Genomic DNA, 25,787 nt, shown 5'->3' on the forward strand with positions numbered 1-25,787 from the left:
CAGTTTGAACCCAGCATTATGCAAATCAGTCTTGACCCTGAGCCCCATGGGAAAAGTCCAGCCCGAACTGCCAAGCCAGGTCCTTCCTGGACTGGAAACAAGCATCATAGGACCGGTTTCGGGCTTTCAGCCCTCTTCAGCCAGGAGAGCTTGATTCCAGTGGCATGGAGAGCACGGGACGTACGTCTGAGCATACCCGTCCTACTCGAGGTGACAAATGCAAAAACAACAGTTGATGGACAGAATGCAGAACAATGTCATACATTCACCCCAGTACAGAGATCTGGGCCTAAATCCATCGTTTTCTTGCTCACCATGCCATTCCAGTTTGAACCCAGTATTATGCAAATCAGTCTTGACCCTGGGCCCCATGGGAACAGTCCAGCCCGAACTGCCAAGCCAGGTCCTTCCTATTCTGGAAACAAGCATCCTTGGTCCGGTTTCAGGCTTTCAGCCCTCTTCAGCCGGGATAGATTGATCCCAGTGGCATGGAGAGCACGGGACTCACGTCTGAGCATACCCGTCCCACTCGGGGTGACAAATGCAAAAACAACAGTTGATTGACAGAATGCAGAACAATGTCATAAATTCACCCCAGTACAGAGATCTGGGCCTAAATCCATCCTTGTTTTGCTCACCATGCCATTCTACTTTGATCCCAGCCATATGCAAATCAGTCTTGACCCTGTGCCCCATGGGAACAGTCCAGCCTGAATTGCCAAGCCATGTCCTCCCTGGACTGGAAACAAGCATCCTTGGACCGGTTTCAGGCTTTCAGCCCTCTTCAGCCAGGATAGCTTGATTCCAGTGGCATGGAGAGCACAGGACTCACATCTGAGCATACCAGTCCCACTCGGGGTGACAAATGCAAAAACAACAGTTGATGGACAGAATGCAGAACAATGTCATACATTCACCCCATTACAGAGATCTGGGCCTAAATCCATCGTTCCTTTGCTCACCAAGCCATTCCAGTTTGAACCCAGCATAATGCAAATCAGTCTTGACCCTGAGCCCCATGGGAAAAGTCCAGCCCGAACTGCCAAGCCAGGTCCTTCCTGGACTGGAAACAAGCATCATAGGACTGGTTTCGGGCTTTAAGCCCTCTTCAGCCAGGATAGCTTGATTTCAGTGGCATGAGAGCACGGGATTCACGTCTGAGCATACCCGTCCCACTCGGGGTGACAAATGCGAAAACAACAGTTGATGGACAGAATGCAGAACAATGTCATACATTCACCCCAGTACAGAGATCTGGGCCTAAATCCATCGATTTCTTGCTCACCATGCCATTCCAGTTTGAACCCAGCATTATGCAAATCAGTCTTGACCCTGGGCTCCATGGGAACAGTCCAGCCCGAACTACCAAGCCAGGTCCTTCCTAGACTGGAAACTAGCATCCTAGGTCTGGTTTCAGGCTTTCAGCCCTCTTCAGCCAGGATAGATTGATCCCAGTGGCATGGAGAGCACGGGGCTCACGTCTGAGCATACCCGTCCCACTCGGGGTGACAAATGCAAAAACAACAGTTGATTGACAGAATGCATAACAATGTCATACATTCACCCCAGTACAGAGATCTGGGCCTAAATCCATCCTTGTTTTGCTCACCATGCCATTCCACTTTGAACCCAGCCATATGCAAATCAGTCTTGACCCTGTGCCCCATGGGAACAGTCCAGCCTGAATTGCCAAGCCATGTCCTCCCTGGACTGGAAACAAGCATCCCAGGACCGGTTTCAGGCTTTCAGCCCTCTTCAACCAGGATTGCTTGATTCCAGTCGCATGGAGAGCACCGGACCCACGTCTGAGCATACCCGTCCCACTCGGGGTGACAAATGCAAAAACAACAGTTGATGGACAGAATGCAGAACAGTGTCATACATTCACCCCAGTAAAGATATCTGGACCTAAATCCATTGTTCTTTTGCTCACCATGCCATTCCAGTTTGAGCCCAGCCATATGCAAATCAGTCTTGACCCTTTGCCCCATGGGAACAGTCCAGCCCGAACTGCTAAGCCATGTCCTCCCTGGACTGGAAACAAGCATCCTAGGACCGGTTTCAGGCCTTCAGCCCTCTTCAGCCAGGATTGCTTGATTCCAGTGGCATGGAGAGCACAGGACTCACGTCTGAGCATACCCGTCCCACTCGAGGTGACAAATGCAAAAACAACAGTTGATGGACAGAATGCAGAACAATGTCATACATTCACCCCAGTACAGAGATCTGGGCCTAAATCCATTGTTCCTTTGCTCACCATGCCATTCCAGTTTGAACCCAGCATTATGCAAATCAGTCTTGACCCTGAGCCCCATGGGAAAAGTCCAGCCCGAACTGCCAAGCCAGGTCCTTCCTGGACTGGAAACAAGCATCCTAGGACCGGTTTCGGGCTTTCAGCCCTCTTCAGCCAGGAGAGCTTGATTCCAGTGGCATGGAGAGCACGGGACGTACGTCTGAGCATACCCGTCCTACTCGAGGTGACAAATGCAAAAACAACAGTTGATGGACAGAATGCAGAACAATGTCATACATTCACCCCAGTACAGAGATCTGGGCCTAAATCCATCGTTTTCTTGCTCACCATGCCATTCCAGTTTGAACCCAGTATTATGCAAATCAGTCTTGACCCTGGGCCCCATGGGAACAGTCCAGCCCGAACTGCCAAGCCAGGTCCTTCCTATTCTGGAAACAAGCATCCTTGGTCCGGTTTCAGGCTTTCAGCCCTCTTCAGCCGGGATAGATTGATCCCAGTGGCATGGAGAGCACGGGACTCACGTCTGAGCATACCCGTCCCACTCGGGGTGACAAATGCAAAAACAACAGTTGATTGACAGAATGCAGAACAATGTCATAAATTCACCCCAGTACAGAGATCTGGGCCTAAATCCATCCTTGTTTTGCTCACCATGCCATTCTACTTTGATCCCAGCCATATGCAAATCAGTCTTGACCCTGTGCCCCATGGGAACAGTCCAGCCTGAATTGCCAAGCCATGTCCTCCCTGGACTGGAAACAAGCATCCTTGGACCGGTTTCAGGCTTTCAGCCCTCTTCAGCCAGGATAGCTTGATTCCAGTGGCATGGAGAGCACAGGACTCACATCTGAGCATACCAGTCCCACTCGGGGTGACAAATGCAAAAACAACAGTTGATGGACAGAATGCAGAACAATGTCATACATTCACCCCATTACAGAGATCTGGGCCTAAATCCATCGTTCCTTTGCTCACCAAGCCATTCCAGTTTGAACCCAACATAATGCAAATCAGTCTTGACCCTGAGCCCCATGGGAAAAGTCCAGCCCGAACTGCCAAGCCAGGTCCTCCCTGGACTGGAAACAAGCATCCTAGGACCGGTTTCAGGCTTTCAGCCCTCTTCAGCCAGGATTGCTTGATTCCAGTGGCATGGAGAGCACAGGTCTCACGTCTGAGCATACCCGTCCCACTCGGGGTGACAAATGCAAAAACAACAGTTGATGGACAGAATGCAGAACAATGTCATACATTCACCCCAGTACAGAGATCTGGGCTTAAATCCATCGTTTCTTTGCTCACCAAGCCATTCCAGTTTGAACCCAGCATTATGCAAATCAGTCTTGACCCTGAGCCCCATGGGAAAAGTCCAGCCCGAACTGCCAAGCCAGGTCCTTCCTGGACTGGAAACAAGCATCGTAGGACTGGTTTCGGGCTTTCAGCCCTCTTCAGCCAGGATAGCTTGATTCCAGTGGCATGGGAGCACGGGATTCACGTCTGAGCATACCCGTTTCACTCGTTGTGACAAATGCGAAAACAACAATTGATGGACAGAATGCAGAACAATGTCATACATTCACCCCAGTACAGAGATCTGGGCCTAAATCCATCGTTTTCTTGCTCACCATGCCATTCCAGCTTGAACCCAGCATTATGCACATCAGTCTTGACCCTGGGCTCCATGGGAACAGTCCAGCCCGAACTGCCAAGCCAGGTCCTTCCTAGACTGGAAACAAGCATCCTAGGTCCGGTTTCAGGCTTTCAGCCCTCTTCAGCCAGGATAGATTGATCCCAGTGGCATGGAGAGCACGGGGCTCACGTCTGAGCATACCCGTCCCACTCGGGGGGACAAATGCAAAAACAACAGTTGATTGACAGAATGCAGAACAATGTCATACATTCACCCCAGTACAGAGATCTGGGCCTAAATCCATCCTTGTTTTGCTCACCATGCCATTCCACTTTGAACCCAGCCATATGCAAATCAGTCTTGACCCTATGCCCCATGGGAACAGTCCAGCCTGAATTGCCAAGCCATGTCCTCCCTGGACTGGAAACAAGCATCCTAGGACCGGTTTCAGGCCTTCAGCCCTCTTCAGCCAGGATTGCTTGATTCCAGTGGCATGGAGAGCACAGGACTCACGTCTGAGCATACCCGTCCCACTCGGGTGACAAATGCAAAAACAACAGTTGATGGACAGAACGCAGAACAATGTCATACATTCACCCCAGTACAGAGATCTGGGCCTAAATCCATTGTTCCTTTGCTCACCAAGCCATTCCAGTTTGAACCCAGCATTATGCAAATCAGTCTTGACCCTGAGCCCCATGGGAAAAGTCCAGCCCGAACTGCCAAGCCAGGTCCTTCCTGGACTGGAAACAAGCATCCTAGGACCGGTTTCGGGCTTCAGCCCTCTTCAGCCAGGAGAGCTTGATTCCAGTGGCATGGAGAGCACGGGACTTACGTCTGAGCATACCCGTCCCACTCGAGGTGACAAATGCAAAAACAACAGTTGATGGACAGAATGCAGAACAATGTCATACATTCACCCCAGTACAGAGATCTGGGCCTAAATCCATTGTTTTCTTGCTCACCATGCCATTCCAGTTTGAACCCAGCATTATGCAAATCAGTCTTGACCCTGGGCCCCATGGGAACAGTCCAGCCCGAACTGCCAAGCCAGGTCCTTCCTAGACTGGAAACAAGCATCCTAGGTCCGGTTTCAGGCTTTCAGCCCTCTTCAGCCAGGATAGATTGATCCCAGTGGCCTGGAGAGCATGGGACTCACGTCTGAGCATACCCGTCCCACTCAGGGTGACAAATGAAAAAACAACAGTTGATTGACAGAATGCAGAACAATGTCATACATTCACCCCAGTACAGAGATCTGGGCCTAAATCCATCCTTGTTTTGCTCACCATGCCATTCCACTTTAAACCCAGCCATATGTAAATCAGTCTTGACCCTGTGCCCCATGGGAACAGTCCAGCCTGAATTGCCGAGCCATGTCCTCCCTGGACTGGAAACAAGCATCCTAGGACCGGTTTCAGGCTTTCAGCCCTCTTCAGCCAGGATTGCTTGATACCAGTGGCATGGAGAGCACAGGACTCACGTCTGAGCATACCCGTCCCACTCGGGGTGACAAATGCAAAAACAACAGTTGATGGACAGAATGCAGAACAATGTCATACATTCACCCCATTACAGAGATCTGGGCCTAAATCCATCGTTCCTTTGCTCACCAAGCCATTCCAGTTTGAACCCAGCATAATGCAAATCAGTCTTGACCCTGAGCCCCATGGGAAAAGTCCAGCCCGAACTGCCAAGCCAGGTCCTCCCTGGACTGGAAACAAGCATCCTAGGACCGGTTTCAGGCTTTCAGCCCTCTTCAGCCAGGATTGCTTGATTCCAGTGGCATGGAGAGCACAGGTCTCACGTCTGAGCATACCCGTCCCACTCGGGGTGACAAATGCAAAAACAACAGTTGATGGACAGAATGCAGAACAATGTCATACATTCACCCCAGTACAGAGATCTGGGCTTAAATCCACCGTTTCTTTGCTCACCAAGCCATTCCAGTTTGAACCCAGCATTATGCAAATCAGTCTTGACCCTGAGCCCCATGGGAAAAGTCCAGCCCGAACTGCCAAGCCAGGTCCTTCCTGGACTGGAAACAAGCATCGTAGGACTGGTTTCGGGCTTTCAGCCCTCTTCAGCCAGGATAGCTTGATTCCAGTGGCATGGGAGCACGGGATTCACGTCTGAGCATACCTGTTTCACTCGTTGTGACAAATGCGAAAACAACAATTGATGGACAGAATGCAGAACAATGTCATACATTCACCCCAGTACAGAGATCTGGGCCTAAATCCATCGTTTTCTTGCTCACCATGCCATTCCAGCTTGAACCCAGCATTATGCACATCAGTCTTGACCCTGGGCTCCATGGGAACAGTCCAGCCCGAACTGCCAAGCCAGGTCCTTCCTAGACTGGAAACAAGCATCCTAGGTCCGGTTTCAGGCTTTCAGCCCTCTTCAGCCAGGATAGATTGATCCCAGTGGCATGGAGAGCACGGGGCTCACGTCTGAGCATACCCGTCCCACTCGGGGGGACAAATGCAAAAACAACAGTTGATTGACAGAATGCAGAACAATGTCATACATTCACCCCAGTACAGAGATCTGGGCCTAAATCCATCCTTGTTTTGCTCACCATGCCATTCCACTTTGAACCCAGCCATATGCAAATCAGTCTTGACCCTATGCCCCATGGGAACAGTCCAGCCTGAATTGCCAAGCCATGTCCTCCCTGGACTGGAAACAAGCATCCTAGGACCGGTTTCAGGCCTTCAGCCCTCTTCAGCCAGGATTGCTTGATTCCAGTGGCATGGAGAGCACAGGACTCACGTCTGAGCATACCCGTCCCACTCGGGTGACAAATGCAAAAACAACAGTTGATGGACAGAATGCAGAACAATGTCATACATTCACCCCATTACAGAGATCTGGGCCTAAATCCATCGTTCCTTTGCTCACCAAGCCATTCCAGTTTGAACCCAGCATAATGCAAATCAGTCTTGACCCTGAGCCCCATGGGAAAAGTCCAGCCCGAACTGCCAAGCCAGGTCCTCCCTGGACTGGAAACAAGCATCCTAGGACCGGTTTCAGGCTTTCAGCCCTCTTCAGCCAGGATTGCTTGATTCCAGTGGCATGGAGAGCACAGGTCTCACGTCTGAGCATACCCGTCCCACTCGGGGTGACAAATGCAAAAACAACAGTTGATGGACAGAATGCAGAACAATGTCATACATTCACCCCAGTACAGAGATCTGGGCTTAAATCCACCGTTTCTTTGCTCACCAAGCCATTCCAGTTTGAACCCAGCATTATGCAAATCAGTCTTGACCCTGAGCCCCATGGGAAAAGTCCAGCCCGAACTGCCAAGCCAGGTCCTTCCTGGACTGGAAACAAGCATCGTAGGACTGGTTTCGGGCTTTCAGCCCTCTTCAGCCAGGATAGCTTGATTCCAGTGGCATGGGAGCACGGGATTCACGTCTGAGCATACCTGTTTCACTCGTTGTGACAAATGCGAAAACAACAATTGATGGACAGAATGCAGAACAATGTCATACATTCACCCCAGTACAGAGATCTGGGCCTAAATCCATCGTTTTCTTGCTCACCATGCCATTCCAGCTTGAACCCAGCATTATGCACATCAGCCTTGACCCTGGGCTCCATGGGAACAGTCCAGCCCGAACTGCCAAGCCAGGTCCTTCCTAGACTGGAAACAAGCATCCTAGGTCCGGTTTCAGGCTTTCAGCCCTCTTCAGCCAGGATAGATTGATCCCAGTGGCATGGAGAGCACGGGGCTCACGTCTGAGCATACCCGTCCCACTCGGGGGGACAAATGCAAAAACAACAGTTGATTGACAGAATGCAGAACAATGTCATACATTCACCCCAGTACAGAGATCTGGGCCTAAATCCATCCTTGTTTTGCTCACCATGCCATTCCACTTTGAACCCAGCCATATGCAAATCAGTCTTGACCCTATGCCCCATGGGAACAGTCCAGCCTGAATTGCCAAGCCATGTCCTCCCTGGACTGGAAACAAGCATCCTAGGACCGGTTTCAGGCCTTCAGCCCTCTTCAGCCAGGATTGCTTGATTCCAGTGGCATGGAGAGCACAGGACTCACGTCTGAGCATACCCGTCCCACTCGGGTGACAAATGCAAAAACAACAGTTGATGGACAGAATGCAGAACAATGTCATACATTCACCCCAGTACAGAGATCTGGGCCTAAATCCATTGTTCCTTTGCTCACCAAGCCATTCCAGTTTGAACCCAGCATTATGCAAATCAGTCTTGACCCTGAGCCCCATGGGAAAAGTCCAGCCCGAACTGCCAAGCCAGGTCCTTCCTGGACTGGAAACAAGCATCCTAGGACCGGTTTCGGGCTTCAGCCCTCTTCAGCCAGGAGAGCTTGATTCCAGTGGCATGGAGAGCACGGGACTTACGTCTGAGCATACCCGTCCCACTCGAGGTGACAAATGCAAAAACAACAGTTGATGGACAGAATGCAGAACAATGTCATACATTCACCCCAGTACAGAGATCTGGGCCTAAATCCATTGTTTTCTTGCTCACCATGCCATTCCAGTTTGAACCCAGCATTATGCAAATCAGTCTTGACCCTGGGCCCCATGGGAACAGTCCAGCCCGAACTGCCAAGCCAGGTCCTTCCTAGACTGGAAACAAGCATCCTAGGTCCGGTTTCAGGCTTTCAGCCCTCTTCAGCCAGGATAGATTGATCCCAGTGGCCTGGAGAGCACGGGACTCACGTCTGAGCATACCCGTCCCACTCAGGGTGACAAATGAAAAAACAACAGTTGATTGACAGAATGCAGAACAATGTCATACATTCACCCCAGTACAGAGATCTGGGCCTAAATCCATCCTTGTTTTGCTCACCATGCCATTCCACTTTAAACCCAGCCATATGTAAATCAGTCTTGACCCTGTGCCCCATGGGAACAGTCCAGCCTGAATTGCCGAGCCATGTCCTCCCTGGACTGGAAACAAGCATCCTAGGACCGGTTTCAGGCTTTCAGCCCTCTTCAGCCAGGATTGCTTGATACCAGTGGCATGGAGAGCACAGGACTCACGTCTGAGCATACCCGTCCCACTCGGGGTGACAAATGCAAAAACAACAGTTGATGGACAGAATGCAGAACAATGTCATACATTCACCCCAGTACAGAGATCTGGGCTTAAATCCATTGTTTTTTTGCTCACCAAGCCATTCCAGTTTGAACCCAGCATAATGCAAATCAGTCTTGACCCTGAGCCCCATGGGAAAAGTCCAGCCCGAACTGCCAAGCCAGGTCCTTCCTGGACAGGAAACAAGCATCATAGGACTGGTTTCGGGCTTTAAGCCCTCTTCAGCCAGGATAGCTTGATTCCAGTGGCATGAGAGCACGGGATTCACGTCTGAGCATACCCGTCCCACTCGGGGTGACAAATGCGAAAACAAAAGTTGATGGACAGAATGCAGAACAATGTCATACATTCACCCCAGTACAGATATCTGGGCCTAAATCCATCGTTTTCTTGCTCACCATGCCATTCCAGTTTGAACCCAGCATTATGCAAATCAGTCTTGACCCTGGGCTCCATGGGAACAGTCCAGCCCGAACTACCAAGCCAGGTCCTTCCTAGACTGGAAACTAGCATCCTAGGTCCGGTTTCAGGCTTTCAGCCCTCTTCAGCCAGGATAGATTGATCCCAGTGGCATGGAGAGCACGGGGCTCACGTCTGAGCATACCCGTCCCACTCGGGGTGACAAATGCAAAAACAACAATTGATTGACAGAATGCATAACAATGTCATACATTCACCCCAGTACAGAGATCTGGGCCTAAATCCATCCTTGTTTTGCTCACAATGCCATTCCACTTTGAACCCAGCCATATGCAAATCAGTCTTGACCCTGTGCCCCATGGGAACAGTCCAGCCTGAATTGCCAAGCCATGTCCTCCCTGGACTGGAAACAAGCATCCTTGGACCGGTTTCAGGCTTTCAGCCCTCTTCAGCCAGGATAGCTTGATTCCAGTGGCATGGAGAGCACAGGACTCACATCTGAGCATACCAGTCCCACTCGGGGTGACAAATGCAAAAACAACAGTTGATGGACAGAATGCAGAACAATGTCATACATTCACCCCATTACAGAGATCTGGGCCTAAATCCATCGTTCCTTTGCTCACCAAGCCATTCCAGTTTGAACCCAGCATTATGTAAATCAGTCTTGACCCTGAGACCCATGGGAAAAGTCCAGCCCGAACTGCCAAGCCAGGTCCTTCCTGGACTGGAAACAAGCATCCTAGGTCCGGTTTCACTGGCTTTCAGCCCTCTTCAGCCAGGATAGCTTGATTCCAGTGGCATGGAGAGCACAGGTTTCACGCCTGAGCATACCCGTCCCACTCGGGGTGACAAATGGAAAAACAACAGTTGATGGACAGAATGCAGAACAATGTCATACATTCACCCCAGTACAGAGATTTGGGCCTAAATCCATCGTTGTTTTGCTCACCATGCCATTCCAGTTTGAACTCAGCCATAGGCAAATCAGTCTTGACCCTGTGCCCCATGGGAACAGTCCAGCCCGAATTGCCAAGCCAGGTCCTCCGTGGACTGGAAACATGCATCCTAGGTCCGATTTCAGCCTTTCAGCCCTCTTCAGCCAGGATAGATTGAACCCAGTGGCATGGAGAGCACGGGACTCACGTCTGAGCATACCCGTCCCACTCGGGTGACAAATGCAAAAACAACAGCAGATTGACAGAATGCAGAACAATGTCATACATTTACCCCAGTACAGAGATCTGGGCCTAAATCCATCCTTGTTTTGCTCACCATGCCATTCCACTTTGAACCCAGCCATATGCAAATCAGTCTTGACCCTGTGCCCCATGGGAACAGTCCAGCCTGAATTGCCAAGCCATGTCCTCCCTGGACTGGAAACAAGCATCCCAGGACCGGTTTCAGGCTTTCAGCCCTCTTCAACCAGGATTGCTTGATTCCAGTCGCATGGAGAGCACCGGACCCACGTCTGAGCATACCCGTCCCACTCGGGGTGACAAATGCAAAAACAACAGTTGATGGACAGAATGCAGAACAGTGTCATACATTCACCCCAGTAAAGATATCTGGACCTAAATCCATTGTTCTTTTGCTCACCATGCCATTCCAGTTTGAACCCAGCCATATGCAAATCAGTCTTGACCCTTTGCCCCATGGGAACAGTCCAGCCCGAACTGCTAAGCCATGCCCTCCCTGGACTGGAAACAAGCATCCTAGGACCGGTTTCAGGCCTTCAGCCCTCTTCAGCCAGGATTGCTTGATTCCAGTGGCATGGAGAGCACAGGACTCACATCTGAGCATACCCGTCCCACTCGAGGTGACAAATGCAAAAACAACAGTTGATGGACAGAATGCAGAACAATGTCATACATTCACCCCAGTACAGAGATCTGGGCCTAAATCCATTGTTCCTTTGCTCACCATGCCATTCCAGTTTGAACCCAGCATTATGCAAATCAGTCTTGACCCTGAGCCCCATGGGAAAAGTCCAGCCCGAACTGCCAAGCCAGGTCCTTCCTGGACTGGAAACAAGCATCCTAGGACCGGTTTCGGGCTTTCAGCCCTCTTCAGCCAGGAGAGCTTGATTCCAGTGGCATGGAGAGCACGGGACGTACGTCTTAGCATACCCGTCCTACTCGAGGTGACAAATGCAAAAACAACAGTTGAAGGACAGAATGCAGAACAATGTCATACATTCACCCCAGTACAGAGATCTGGGCCTAAATCCATCATTTTCTTGCTCACCATGCCATTCCAGTTTGAACCCAGTATTATGCAAATCAGTCTTGACCCTGGGCTCCATGGGAACAGTCCAGCCCGAACTGCCAAGCCAGGTCCTTCCTATTCTGGAAACAAGCATCCTAGGTCCGGTTTCAGGCTTTCAGCCCTCTTCAGCCGGGATAGATTGATCCCAGTGGCATGGAGAGCACTGGACTCACGTCTGAGCATACCCGTCCCACTCGGGGTGACAAATGCAAAAACAACAGTTGATTGACAGAATGCAGAACAATGTCATAAATTCACCCCAGTACAGAGATCTGGGCCTAAATCCATCCTTGTTTTGCTCACCATGCAAATTCTACTTTGATCCCAGCCATATGCAAATCAGTCTTGACCCTGTGCCCCATGGGAACAGTCCAGCCTGAATTGCCAAGCCATGTCCTCCCTGGACTGGAAACAAGCATCCTTGGACCGGTTTCAGGCTTTCAGCCCTCTTCAGCCAGGATAGCTTGATTCCAGTGGCATGGAGAGCACAGGACTCACATCTGAGCATACCAGTCCCACTCGGGGTGACAAATGCAAAAACAACAGTTGATGGACAGAATGCAGAACAATGTCATACATTCACCCCATTACAGAGATCTGGGCCTAAATCCATCGTTCCTTTGCTCACCAAGCCATTCCAGTTTGAACCCAGCATAATGCAAATCAGTCTTGACCCTGAGCCCCATGGGAAAAGTCCAGCCCGAACTGCCAAGCCAGGTCCTTCCTGGACTGGAAACAAGCATCCTAGGACCGGTTTTGGGCTTTCAGCCCTCTTCAGCCAGGATAGCTTGATTCCAGTGGCATGGAGAGCACAGGATTCACGTCTGAGCATACCCGTCCCACTCGGGTGACAAATGCAAAAACAACAGCAGATTGACAGAATGCAGAACAATGTCATACATTTACCCCAGTACAGAGATCTGGGCCTAAATCCATCCTTGTTTTGCTCACCATGCCATTCCACTTTGAACCCAGCCATATGCAAATCAGTCTTGACCCTTTGCCCTATGGGAACAGTCCAGCCCGAACTGCTAAGCCAGGTCCTCCCTGGACTTGAAACAAGCATCCTAGGACGGGTTTCGGGCTTTCAGCCCTCTTCAACCAGGATAGCCTGATTCCGGTGGCATGGAGAGCACGGGACTCACGTCTGAGCATACCCGTCTCACTCGGCGTGACAAATGCAAAAACAACAGATGATGGACAGTATGCAGAACAATGTCATACATTCACCCCAGTAGAGAGATCGGGGCCTAAATCCATTGTTTGTTTGCTCACCATGCCATTCTAGTTTGAACACAGCATTATGCAAATCAGTCTTGACCCTGTGCCGCATGGGAACAGTCCAGCCTGAATTGCCAAGCCATATCCACCCTGGACTTGAAACAAGCATCCTAGGACCGGTTTCAGGCTTTCAGCCCTCTTCAGCCAGGATTGCTTGATTCCATTGGCATGGAGAGCCCAGGACTCACGTCTGAGCATACCCATCCCACTCGGGGTGACAAATGCAAAAACAACAGTTGATGGACAGAATGCAGAACAATGTCATAAATTCACCCCAGTACAGAGATCTGGACCTAAATCCATTGTTCTTTTGCGCACCATGCCATTCAAGTTTGAACTCAGCCATATGCAAATCAGTCTTGATCCTGTGCCCCATGGGAACAGTCCAGCCCGAACTGCCAAGCCAGGTCCTCTCTGGACTGGAAACAATCATCCTAGGACGGGTTTCGGGCTTTCAGCCCTCTTCAGTCAGGATAGCTTGATTCCAGTGGCATGGAGAGCACGGGACTCACGTCTGAGCATACCGGTCTCACTCGGCATGACAAATGCAAAAACAACAGATGATGGACAGAATGCAGAACAATATCATACATTCACCCCAGTACAGAGATCTGGGCCTAAATCCATCGTTTTTTTGCTCACCATGCCATTCCAATTGAACACAGCATTATGCAAATCGGTCTTAACCCTGTGCCCCATGGGAACAGTCCAGCCCGAACTGCCAAGCCAGGTCCTCCCTGGACTGGACTGGACTGGATTATGAATCAGAAACCGGTCCCAGGATGCTTGTTTCCGGTCCAGGGAAGACATGGCTTGGCTGTTCGGGCTGGACTGTTCCCATGAGGCACAGGGTCAGACTGATTTGCATATGGCCATGTCTGAAGTGGGGTGGTGGAGTGAGCTAAAGAATGGTGATGGATTTGCTTAATTGCTCCGTTCATCATCCCCTTTAGTATCGCTTTATTCGCCCTAAGTTGGCAGTGTATGCCCAGACGTATGCCCATACCACTGGATTCACGATAGCCTGGCTGATGAGGGTTATGAATCCGAAACCGGTCCAGGGAAGACATGGCTTCGCAGTTTGGGCTGGACTATTCCCATGAGGCACAGGGTCAGACTGATTTACATATGGCCATGTCTGAACTGGGGTGTTGGCGTGAGCTAAAGAATGGTGATGGATTAAACCCAGATCAGTTGACTGGGGGTGAGTGTTTGATTTGCTCAAACGCTCCGTTCATCATCCCCTTTGGTATCGCTACGTTAACAGAAATGGCACTGTGAAAAATTCACGTTAACGCTGAACAAATGCCGCTAACTGGGCTTTGTAGCAACTTGTAAATTTGGCGATTAAAAAAAAGCTGCCGTAACATAAAATAATTGACAAAGTGGCAGCGTTAACTCCTTGTAAATATGCCCATTGTCTTCACTATTAGATAAAGGGTTGGTACCTCAGATAGTAAGTTGGAATTATAGTAGTAAGCTAAGGATTCATTTGTGATTGAAAACAGATTTTAGGATTTTTTTTAATTTGTTGCTGTTTTTCATATTAATAGAAAAAACAATATTCCACCATGCACAGCAGTATAGATTTGACATCATACATAATGTCAGTATGTTTAAGGCCCACCTGGACAGCCCACATGTGGCCTGTCAGCAATCCAGTCTGCATCCTGGAATATCCCTGAGTTGGCTATCACTGTAGTACAAATCCTTTCACCAGGGCTTATATTCCCGATACGATTCCTAAGTGCTCCATATTTTATCCCATTTTTTGGTTCCTCCCTTCCCCTCGTATATCACGTTTTTCATCCAGCATGCAGTATTTCCTATCTTTTTTCAACTTATCAAGGTCTGGTAGTTCACTTGCTCCTCACCATTTAGCAATGTTCCTCTTTGCCACAAGTAGGCCAAAGGATATTCATATTTTCAGATGTTTTAGGGTTTCACTCTCCCCATATATTCGGTACAGATCGCTTAGCAAAGCTATCAAGCGCCACCCAAGTCATGCATTCCGTAATCCCTTTCCAGTGAAGCTGTACTACAGGACATGCCCAGAACACATAAAAGATGGAGCCCACTTTGCTACAGCCCCTCAGACATAGCTGAGTCACTCCTTCCCATCTTGAAGAGGGTCACTCTAGAATAGCAGAATATGTGCAGAAGGCTGTGTTGGCCCATTAAATGTACTTGTAAGTCCCTAGTAAATGGTACTACATGGCTCTGCTGTTGAGTGTATGCACTGCTTTGAGACAGTAACAACAAGGGGGCTTAGGTATGAACAAGATGGGCCATCCTGGTAGGATGGCTGGGGCAGTAGCTGTAACTATCCCAGTATACTTCAAATGGATCTGCCTCCCACACACATGCAAAGGGATCTGACACCAGACTTGTTGTGTTAATTGCAACCCAAGACAGTTTGAACCTTGATAGGGGAAAGGAGTCCCCTGAAGCAAAGGCTGGCACCAGGTATACATATTTGACATCCAGAGCCACTCTTTAGGACATTTCTGGACATATGGAAGTTATTATATCAGGATGGCACTGCTTCCAGAGGACTGCCATGCTGTTTGAGTACTGATTTACATCTGGGAAGGACAATTGGACCTATTTACCTTCATCCCAGGCTCACCAGAGTGACTTCAAGAGTCGGTTGGTTGGGCTTTTCCGTCAGCTACATGAACACAACAGTTTAAGTGGCTTCTCTGCAACTGCTCAGTTGATCTGCTGCAACTGCACCTGTCTGCACCTGAGCCCTACTAGCATCTGCCAGAGTGACTCCTTATAGCCAAGAGAAGCCTCCATAGATACTGGACCCATGGCTTTCAATATAGTGTACCCTGCTTAACTGTGGGTTCCATCAAACCTGAGATACCACTATGGAGCAGGAAGCATGACCTCACATCGCATCCTCTCACATCTCCTGATCGGTGGCCTCATCAGATTCGATGTAGCACAATGCAATTCAATGCAGACACTCACATCTCCTCATCAGAAACAATGCAACATAATGTAACGCAATGCAGGACCCCACAAGGCAGCCCTCTCAGCTCCTGATCAGAACCAAAACAGTGCAACACATCTTGATGCAAGACTTTGCATCGCAGCACTGCCCAGTTCCTGATTGGAACCAAGGCCAAGCGACTCAAAGCCTCACATCAATGATGTAGGGTATAATTCATAGCAGTCCCTATATCTGGCCTGCACTCCGTCATGGTCCGTCTAAACATGTGACTTTTATTTGAGCCCAGCATGACAAGATAACCATAGTTAGGGCGCTTTGTGCTTCTTCGTGCTATTTTAACTTAAACCCTTAAAATTCTGATTAAATATTTGTCAGCTGTTATCATTTTATTTATTTACATTTGTTTTTCAAAATTGGTTTGTGCTTTTTCTTGTGTTTTATATAAGGGGAAAATTATATATTACACCAACAGATGCATGTGTATTCACTTCATTACTGTTTGTGTGCTGCAAAATTAGTTTATACATTGTCTCTCTACCTTAAGACTGACTGCTTTGTGCTAAGCTACCAGAGGGTATGCATAGGTTAATTCAGTGACTTTTGTCTTTCACCCTGACAAACATTGTGGTTGTTGCCTGATTGAGGCTTCCAACTCCCTCAGCCAATAGCCCAATTTCTTACAGTAGTGCAATACCTCCTGGTGCCCCCGTGCTTCCTCCCATTCCCCTTCTTTAAAATCCACAAAGTCCTCCTCCTAATCTGTCCTCAATTTCTGCAGGCAGTTAGGTAAGTAGTACATGTTTTTTTTTGTCACCGAAGATATGGAACTTTCGATCCGGGGGCTCTGTAAGTAGCCTGTCCCCCAGGTGTGAGGAGTCCCTCAGCTCTGTTCCTTTCTTTATAGGATGCTAGGGCATGCCTGATCTGTAGATTCTGGTAGATTTTGGTCTTCGCCAGCTGGAACTCTACCCAGAGTGTCTCCAGGGAAAAAAATTATCCCTTAATTCAACAGTCACTCAGTTTGGAGATGGCTTTTAGATCCCACTTAGCAAAATCAACTAGTTTTTCAAGTTCCACCAGTGCATCACTTTGTCGTAACAGCGACTCTTCAGTATATTTCAGCTTAATCCCAGGTAGGCCGTCATCTTCCATCAAATTGATTCCACTGCTATTGTGTGAGTGGGCAGATCCTGCCAAGACTTTTTCCTGTAAAGTGTGGCAAGGTAGCCTCTGCTACCCATCACGTATCTATGCAAATCTCATTGCGGGTTTTGTCAGAATCGTGAAAACCCAGACATTAATCGTCACCAGTTGGGAGGCCCGGTAGTATTTCTTTATATTCGTCAGGGCAAATCTCTCATCATACACCCCTCCAGTCAAAATGCATATGGCTACATGGGGGGCCCTGTCCCATAACAATATTGTAGTTCATCCTCTATTGTCTTAACAATTCCACCAGAATGGTAAACAGGGTGTCCTTGAGCACATGGAGAAACCTGGATAGAAACATTATTTTGAATAGGGTGGCACTGCCCAATAGAGAGAGTAGAAGGGCTCACCAATGTTGGACATCACCTCTAAGTTTCTCAAGGAGAGGGTACATATTTTGTTCAAGGAACAGCTCAGAGAAAGGCATGAAAACTTAAATGTCACCTAAGGATTGCATCACTTACTGTGCCATCCACTAGTGTGGCAAAAGAACACATAACCTTGGGACTACCACTGTAGCATAACCATTGCAGTATAAAACCTGCGGTGAGGCCTGGTAAGAAAACTCTTTAACAGGTAAAAACATTTGCTGAATTGTATTTAAAAGCAGGATATGCAGAGAAAGTTTTTTACGATGTCCCTATGTTGACCAGGCCCTAAAAGCTATTTTCAGTGTCTTCGGCCTAGATATCACATGTAGAAGATCAGAGTACAGATTAAAATACTAATACTGTATATCCATAATGGAACCAGCTAGAAAAATAATTAACCCACTATTTTCAGGAGCTATTAAAAACCAAATTCAATGTTAAAGTCAGATTGTTAATAAATGTTCAGGAAAAGTAGAGTTTAGCAAGTTACATTTTCCTTGCTTGAAGTTCCTGGAGGCTAATGTGCATTGGCTCTCCATCTTCTCCCACTAATTCCACTTTCTAATATAAACATCTTTAGCAAGCCCTAATTCATTCAGGCTAGTGTAGGTCCTGGATGCAAGAATACCTGAGCTGTGTTAGAAACAAGAATGCCTGAAGACTTGCATTTAAGCATTACTGTGGAATCACCATGTTTCTGCTGTGTAACATATGAAACATTTTAAAAATTATACCAGTAGCATGAATAAATGTATTTTTTAACTTCTTGTCATTAATGTCTGTAAAATTGTGGACTGAGAGCTAGAAGTCAGAATAATGTCAAGGGATAAAAGGAAGCTGTCTGGATTTAGAGTTCAGCATGCTGATACTGACATAGTCTGTGGGGAACTGGTAAATCTCCTGCAAGTTGCCACTTGCTAACAATGCTTGGTCTGCTAGGTCCCCTTAGAAAGACATCAAGTCAGTTTTTGACAAAAGAAAAATAACAAACAGTTCTTGCAGCTTGGCAATTATTTACTAGGAAAAGTATTGAAATGAATCCACAACGAAGCATATATGTTACTTTACCAAGGATCTGGGACATTAGAACCGTGTTGCTGCGTATGACGGATGTGGCAATGGTCTGCTCTGCACTACATCCTTGGCCTAAGGTGGTACATAAGATGCTCCTAGCATGAACTCACCAGCTATGCACACATAACCATCTTGCAAATGTATCTCATATATAATAGTCAGCTTAATTTATATTTGAGGGCATTAGTGAACCTACAGGCTTCTACAGCAATGGCGACAGTGATACTTCTTTATGGTATGAGGTGGCAAATGTGTATGAACTACTGTTAGTATGTGTATGTCTATTTTTACAAAACATGTGTTAAGGGTAGATTTTTTCCTTAAGCTCACTGCTTTGTACTAGTCTTTGTTTTCTTTTCAGCTTTACTGAGCCAATATATTGTTCAATTATTTGCTCATTCTCTTTTATATTCCAGTACAGGTTTCCCTCCACCAAATCACAGATATTCCGGTGCACAGTATCTTTTACACTTCAGTTTAGAATTCTCTCCATCTAGTCGGTAACAGACTTCCTTGGGGGAGGGGTTCTTGTGCAGGAATGCCCTCTGAACATTCTAGGGATACACATCATTATTCCCTTTAGAAAAAGATAATAGTGCAGTCACGATGCTTCCTGTTACATCCATAGGATTTCCTTTTTCCTACTTAGGAATCAATCCCTATTTCGTTTCTCTTTTCCCGCTTGCCTGCAAAAGATAAGGGGACAGCCAGGAGTATTCCTGTCACATCCAGAAAATCTTTGAGACCGACAGTAGACCTTAACCTATATACCATAGGACCTCTGAGGACACTCTCCATGTCCCCACCTCTCCCTGTTCATTGACTAGGCCAGCAGATTAGCAGATAATCCCATTTTATCTTCTGAATACCACTCTTTGATGAGTCTTGGGAGGGTAGATCATGCTCCAAGTGATATGACACTGATTGGGTGTTTAGCCTGGAATGGGTCAGGCCTAAATATCAGAGCAAAGCGTCAATTAGTACGGGAAGAGTTGAAAGCATATAAACCTCATATTGTACTCATTACGAAGACACATATAGCATATAAGGATAGAAGCTGCTTAAACTTCTTGGGTATCAAACAGTAATATGTACTTCACCCGAATGCGTCTATAAGGGGTACTGCTATTTTGGTGAGTAAGGCCCTGGAATGTTCTTAAGACCTTGGCAGACCAAAGAGGGAGGTGGGCTTTGACGCAACTCGAAATATAGGGTATGAAATATGTCTTTTGCGCACTACATGGCCCTAATATCGACGACCCTGCTGTTTTTTTATTTTATTAGCCTGGAGTTACTATATTGGCTGGGGGAACAAGTAATTATGGGGGATTTTAATTGTGTAATGAAGTACGCTATTGGCTCTACTAGCTGGACATCCACTACCAGAATGGCGAAGGTCAGATCTTCAATTCTGGAACTGGGGCTTCTGCATCTGTTGAAGGAAGCATGGCGCTACTTATTTCCAACTATCCCGGATATACTTATTATTCTGCCCCACATCGACAGTACTCCAGGATAGACATGGCATGGGTCTCTGATAGCATACTGACCTCTTCTGATTTGGAAGTCTGTCCCCGATTACATCAGACCATAATCCTATCCTATTATTTTTTCAGGCTAGAGCAGGGCCCAAAATACCTTGGCATTTTTCATTCCTGCGTTATTTGCTAACTGATTTTGACTATTAATTACTTAGAGGACAATGTGGGGTCAGCTTCTCCTTGCATAGTGTGGGATGCAATGCACATCAAGGGGGCTACTCAGTAGTATATTTGGTGGCAAAATAAGGAACGGGAAATGTTAGGCAAAGTGGCCTTTCAAAAATTAATAGCTAGTGACTGTAGAAGCCACCTTGGGATGCGTTGTAGACAGCAGTTGTTTTGTTGAAACAGCGAGAGTGTGTATTGGGTCCTGGCAGGCCCCTGGCTGTCACCGATTGTCAGGATTACTGTTTGTGCTACTGTCTGTAGCTCCTGGATGTGTGTTTTTTCTCCCTATATTTCCTTCTCTCTAGAAGTGCAGTTTTGAGATGCAACAGTGTCCTTTTATTCTGGTGTGACATTATTTTTGAAGGGGGTGCAGCAGGTTATATGCACTGGCTGATATTGGTGCATTGCAGGCGTGTTATGTGTTGCCTAATGGTAGCAGGTAAGCTGTAGTTGATACGTTTGTTTTGTGGTGGGTATGGAATGGCTGCATGGACATTCTATTTGTTCATCGGTCTTCTAATTAATTTATTGAATGCTGCTGCTCACGACCGCAAAGCTAACATGGGCTGCACGAGAGAATGGAAAAATGTTGAGAATATGATTATATTTGGCCTTCGGTGAGTACAATGGAGCATTAAATGGATTCCTTCGTTAAATACAAAGGTTCTGACTCACAAAGGTAACTTACACTTTTCAGTAAGTTTACACGTTGGACCCCTGTTTATGATTAATTTCTTGTTATATTTTTTCTTTTGTTTTCGTGCATGCCTGTTCGTGTTTGAAAGGTGCCTATTGCATTCAAGTTACTGCTCCTTTATCTCCTCCTCTCATGCCCACGTGCGCTTTAGCTGGTGTTGAAGTATGGATAAAGATATAAGACCACTATGTCTGACTGTAAATAGTGGGGAAACTCAGCCATTTACCATAGTTGGCAGGGACATTGTCAAAAGACTATATGCATCACCGTCTATTTTCGAGATTTGTGTATGTTTTTGTTCATTAATTTCAAGCTTCTATTTTAGGTGGTACTTGTGCACACTTTCGAACACATTTTTGTGAAAATAATAATAAACATACAACTGACAGTTGAAAATTCATGCAAGTGGTTTGTGAACCCAAGGGCATGCAAAAAGACATAGGGCATATGTACTAGTTAGTGGAAGTTTTTTTATCGCCGATTACCACGGAAAACTATAGCTATGTTAGCGATGTATGTACAAGAAAGGCCCATTAGCGGCAAAAAAAACGCACGTTAGTCAGTTCAACGTGAGTTTTTTTGTCTCTAATGGAGAAAATAGTCTATCAGTCAACCACCAATGAAAAATAGGCAAAAATACAATGAAATGCAGAATGGAGCAGCCAGGGCCAAACATCAACTACCCCCTCAAGCCACCCAAGCTCCAGGATGGCCAGGATGAGAGCCTGGTTGCCTCACTGGACCTGCGTCTGCAGCCTGGATGCCTCGCTTGACCTGCGTCTGGGGCCTAGTTGCCTCGCTTGACCTGCGCCTGGGGCCTGGTTGCCTTGCTGGACCTGCGTCTGGGGACCGGATGCCTCGCTGGATCTGGAGCCTGGATGCCTCGCTGGACCTGCTTCTGGAGCCTGGTTGCCTTGCTGGACCTGAGTTTGGAGCCTGGTTGCCTCGGACCCTGGAGTGGGATGGGGAGGAGTTGTGTTGTCGAGCCGTGGCAGTAAACATTAAGGTGCGGCAATCGCTCATACCTGGTGGTGAAGTCTGGAAGATCGCAGGGAGACACGTTGCTGACCTGTGTGTGAAGACCGCCTTGAGCCCCTTGGAGCTGTGAATGGTATAGGTGCTCCTGCGCACCAACGTAGGGAGGTCTGCATCGCATACTACGATCCACTTCACCGAGGTGCATGGAGGGGATTACCAATGGTGGGCGGCGCCTCTCTGCATCACAGGCGAGATGATGTTGTGCTGGCCAGAAGCTGTAGATGGTGAGGACCCTGAGCTGCACTGAACTTGTGTGGTGGGAGCACAGCAACTTCACGCCTAAGGGGGCCCTGCTGCATCAACTGCATCGGGAGGTTCTCCAGCGGACTTGTTGGCGGCTGCTGTACCCAGGCTTGTGAAATCCCACCTGGCTTAGGCTCCTGCTGGCTGAGACACCGATTTGGAGAGAGTGCTGCGGATTGAACCATGGTGTCAATGTCCAGGTAAGAAGAAGGTGGGATGCGTAGCGGAGGAGGAACAGGAGGCACAGGGGTCCAGTCACCCAGGTCTTGCACCTGTAGATGACGCACCCCCAGTGGAGGATCATCCGCTCTGGCAGAAGAGCATAGCCCCACTGCTTTTAAGCAATGCAGGAAGAGGAAAAATCATCACATGATGATAACTTCCTGAAGTAATCGTGCTATGTTTCCTTTAAATAGGTCTGCTCCACTCACGGAGCAGGGCAGGGGCGGAGTGGCATGCCTACTCAAGTACTCAATGCCTGTTTGATCGGCCTACTCGGGCCGCACAAACCAGTCATGAGCACTGTCCTGTTCGCAATGCAGGCTGCATTACAGCCTGCATGGAGAACATGCCTACCCTCCAGCGCCTGGCTGAACGCCTTGTCCCAGTGCCAATGACCAATCCCAACACCACATTGCTCATTGTGATTGGCTTTGGGGAGGGAGCCTGGCTGCCGACTTCCTGTTCCTGGAAGCAGACTCAGGAGAGCAGGAGCAAGGAAGACACAGACCTGGCCAAAAGGTAAGATTTCTCTCATTTAAATATTTATAACACCTGCTCCCACACACACACTCGCGTCCACGCCCCATCCAGCGTCCTTTCCTACGTTTCACATCTCCCAGCTGTCCAGTCCCCCCGCAACACTTCTCAAAGGCAGTCCCTGTGCAGTCAAGTGCAGCGGGCATGCCCCTGGTGTGCCAAAGGTATATATGAAGTTACGGCGCATACCATTAGATCGCATTCCATTACAATACATTCTAATACTAGTAAGGGAAGGTGTTGGATAGCAGAAATATAAATATTACTATTCCCACTTCAGTGAGTGCAACCCTAAAACTAACCCTTGCACGTGAAAGCACACCCTGAACCCTAATATTCATCTTTGGGCCCCAAATACACACCCTAAAAATCATATTTGACCCAAGTGCACACCCCAATTTTCCTAATTGACCTCAAAATACACCACAAATTTCAAATGTTATCCCATAATACACCACAAATTTAAAATTTCACCCCACAATACAACCAAAATTTCAAATTTTACCTCATAATACAACCCAAATTTCATCTCCGACACCCAAAACACATACTTACCCTAAAACTTAAAAATATCCCATTACTGACTTCAGAATGCTTTGTAATGGAATGGAATGTAAAGGCACCTGCGTTGTTGGTGTTGCGTTGTAAAGGCATTACGATGTAATCACTGCATTGTAAGGGATGTTTTCCGTGCCATAGGCAAGCCCTTCTGCGTCCGTCTGCCCTTGGAATGCGCTCAGCACCAAGCACCCTTCCTCTCGGACACTCCACCGCTATGACGCCAGCATCCTCCTCGCCATCAATCCTGGACGCCACATCGCCTGCTAGGAGCAACCTCTGTTCCTGACTGGACATCGCCATTGCCATCACTGACAGCTACTAGATCACATGCAAGGACAACCCAGACCGTCTTGGAGCAGGCATTGCCATCACCTACAGAGCACATTCCGACTGACCATGCACTCTAATGACCCATCGGTGATCATGGAACACCACAACTTCCAAATTCGGGCCAATTCCAATCACATCTTCTTTGGCACTCTCATCTGCAGGCATCCCAGTCCATGGACCTCCATTCTCTGATACCATTGTAGACCTCATTGCACACCAGGCTCTCCCAACCACCGACGACCACCTACTCGGCGAACTCAATTCTACCTGGACAACCCCAGTGACCAGAACACCACCCCCTCTCTGGGGAAGCTCCCCAACATCAGACTCAAGCAGCTAGTCACCGCAGCAAGCCACATAGCAGGACACATGGTGGAGCACGTCTCCTTCGCCAGCAGGACCTTAAACTACAGCCACACCACCGATCTATCCTGGACCAACCATTGTTGTATAAAGCACGTCTTCACCACCACCACTGCACCCCCTTGCAGCTGGATCAAGGCCACCGAAGTACGTGTCGTCAATTCCCTCAGCACCATCACTCAGCCAATGATTACAGACGATGACACTGCAGCACCCAACCGCAACCAATGGATATCCAACCGCGCCGACACCCGGGCACTGTGTCAGTACCTTATGCCTGCCTGATGGCAAGCATAAGGGTGACGCAGTGCCATAGGGATAGGCTGGCCCCATGCATTGCTGGAGTTGCGTTATGGTTGTGACATGACTGCAGTAATGCGTGAGTTTAGCACAGACAGATACGTCAGGATTCCAGACGTATCTGTCATTACTTGCGTCATGGAGCGCTGTCCAGTGAATATAGCACATCCGTGGTTTCGCAAGAAGAGGGTAGTGAAAAGTGTTGCAACGATGTCTTGTTGCAGCGCTGCAACACTTTTCATAAGTAATAACTCGTTAGGCCACATTCATACAGACGCTGAATCACAAATGCTGTTGGATAGATATGTGGAATTCAATGTTCCTTTATTAGTCCATACAAACACCAGCCAACGCGTTTCGTTCCGTGACCGGAACTTCTTCAGGGCTAAATTATTTCATAGACGCAAGGTGATACTAATCCGAAATCCTTCTGAGTAATGATTTCCTGGCTATTTTTAATCCATTTTTATGTATCAATACCCATTAGGAAAGCCTGTGTGTCTCATAACGTAGCAGGTATTAACCTTTTTGATATGTGTAGACTTTCTATCTTCAATTTTGAATATTTCCCTTTGGCTCGATTTTCAATTTCAATAATAATGTCACAAGTGATATTTACCCGCGTGGTCAATAAACCACCGTCCAAAGCTGTCGTCTCGGATCACCAGCGTCAAACGCGATCCAACTAAGGATAGAAAGGAAGATAGAAAGTCTACACATATCAAAAAGGTTAATACCTGCTACGTTATGAGACACACAGGCTTTCCTAATGGATATTGATACATAAAAATGGATTAAAAATAGCCAGGAAATCATTACTCAGAAGGATTTCGGATTAGTATCACCTTGCGTCTATGAAATAATTTAGCCCTGAAGAAGTTCCGGTCACGGAACGAAACGCGTTGGCTGGTGTTTGTATGGACTAATAAAGGAACATTGAATTCCACATATCTATCCAACAGCATTTGTGATTCAGCGTCTGTATGAATGTGGCCTAACGAGTTATTACTCTCCAACGAATCATTGGACATTTAATTTTCTAGCGGTGCTTTTTCATTTACGAAAAATATAGACTACTTCCAATTCTTTTGGATATGCCCTTGGGGACAGGGGGCATTTGAAAATTGCACGCCAGCACTTTTTGTATGCATATATTATTATATTGGAGATATTGGGGTTGGTGCTTGGAACTAGAGCGGTCCACTGTCTGCAGTTTTGCCTAAT

The sequence above is a fragment of the Lissotriton helveticus genome, chromosome 2_1, assembly GCF_964261635.1.
Source record: "Lissotriton helveticus chromosome 2_1, aLisHel1.1, whole genome shotgun sequence".
NCBI classification, from domain to species: Eukaryota; Metazoa; Chordata; class Amphibia; order Caudata; family Salamandridae; genus Lissotriton; species Lissotriton helveticus.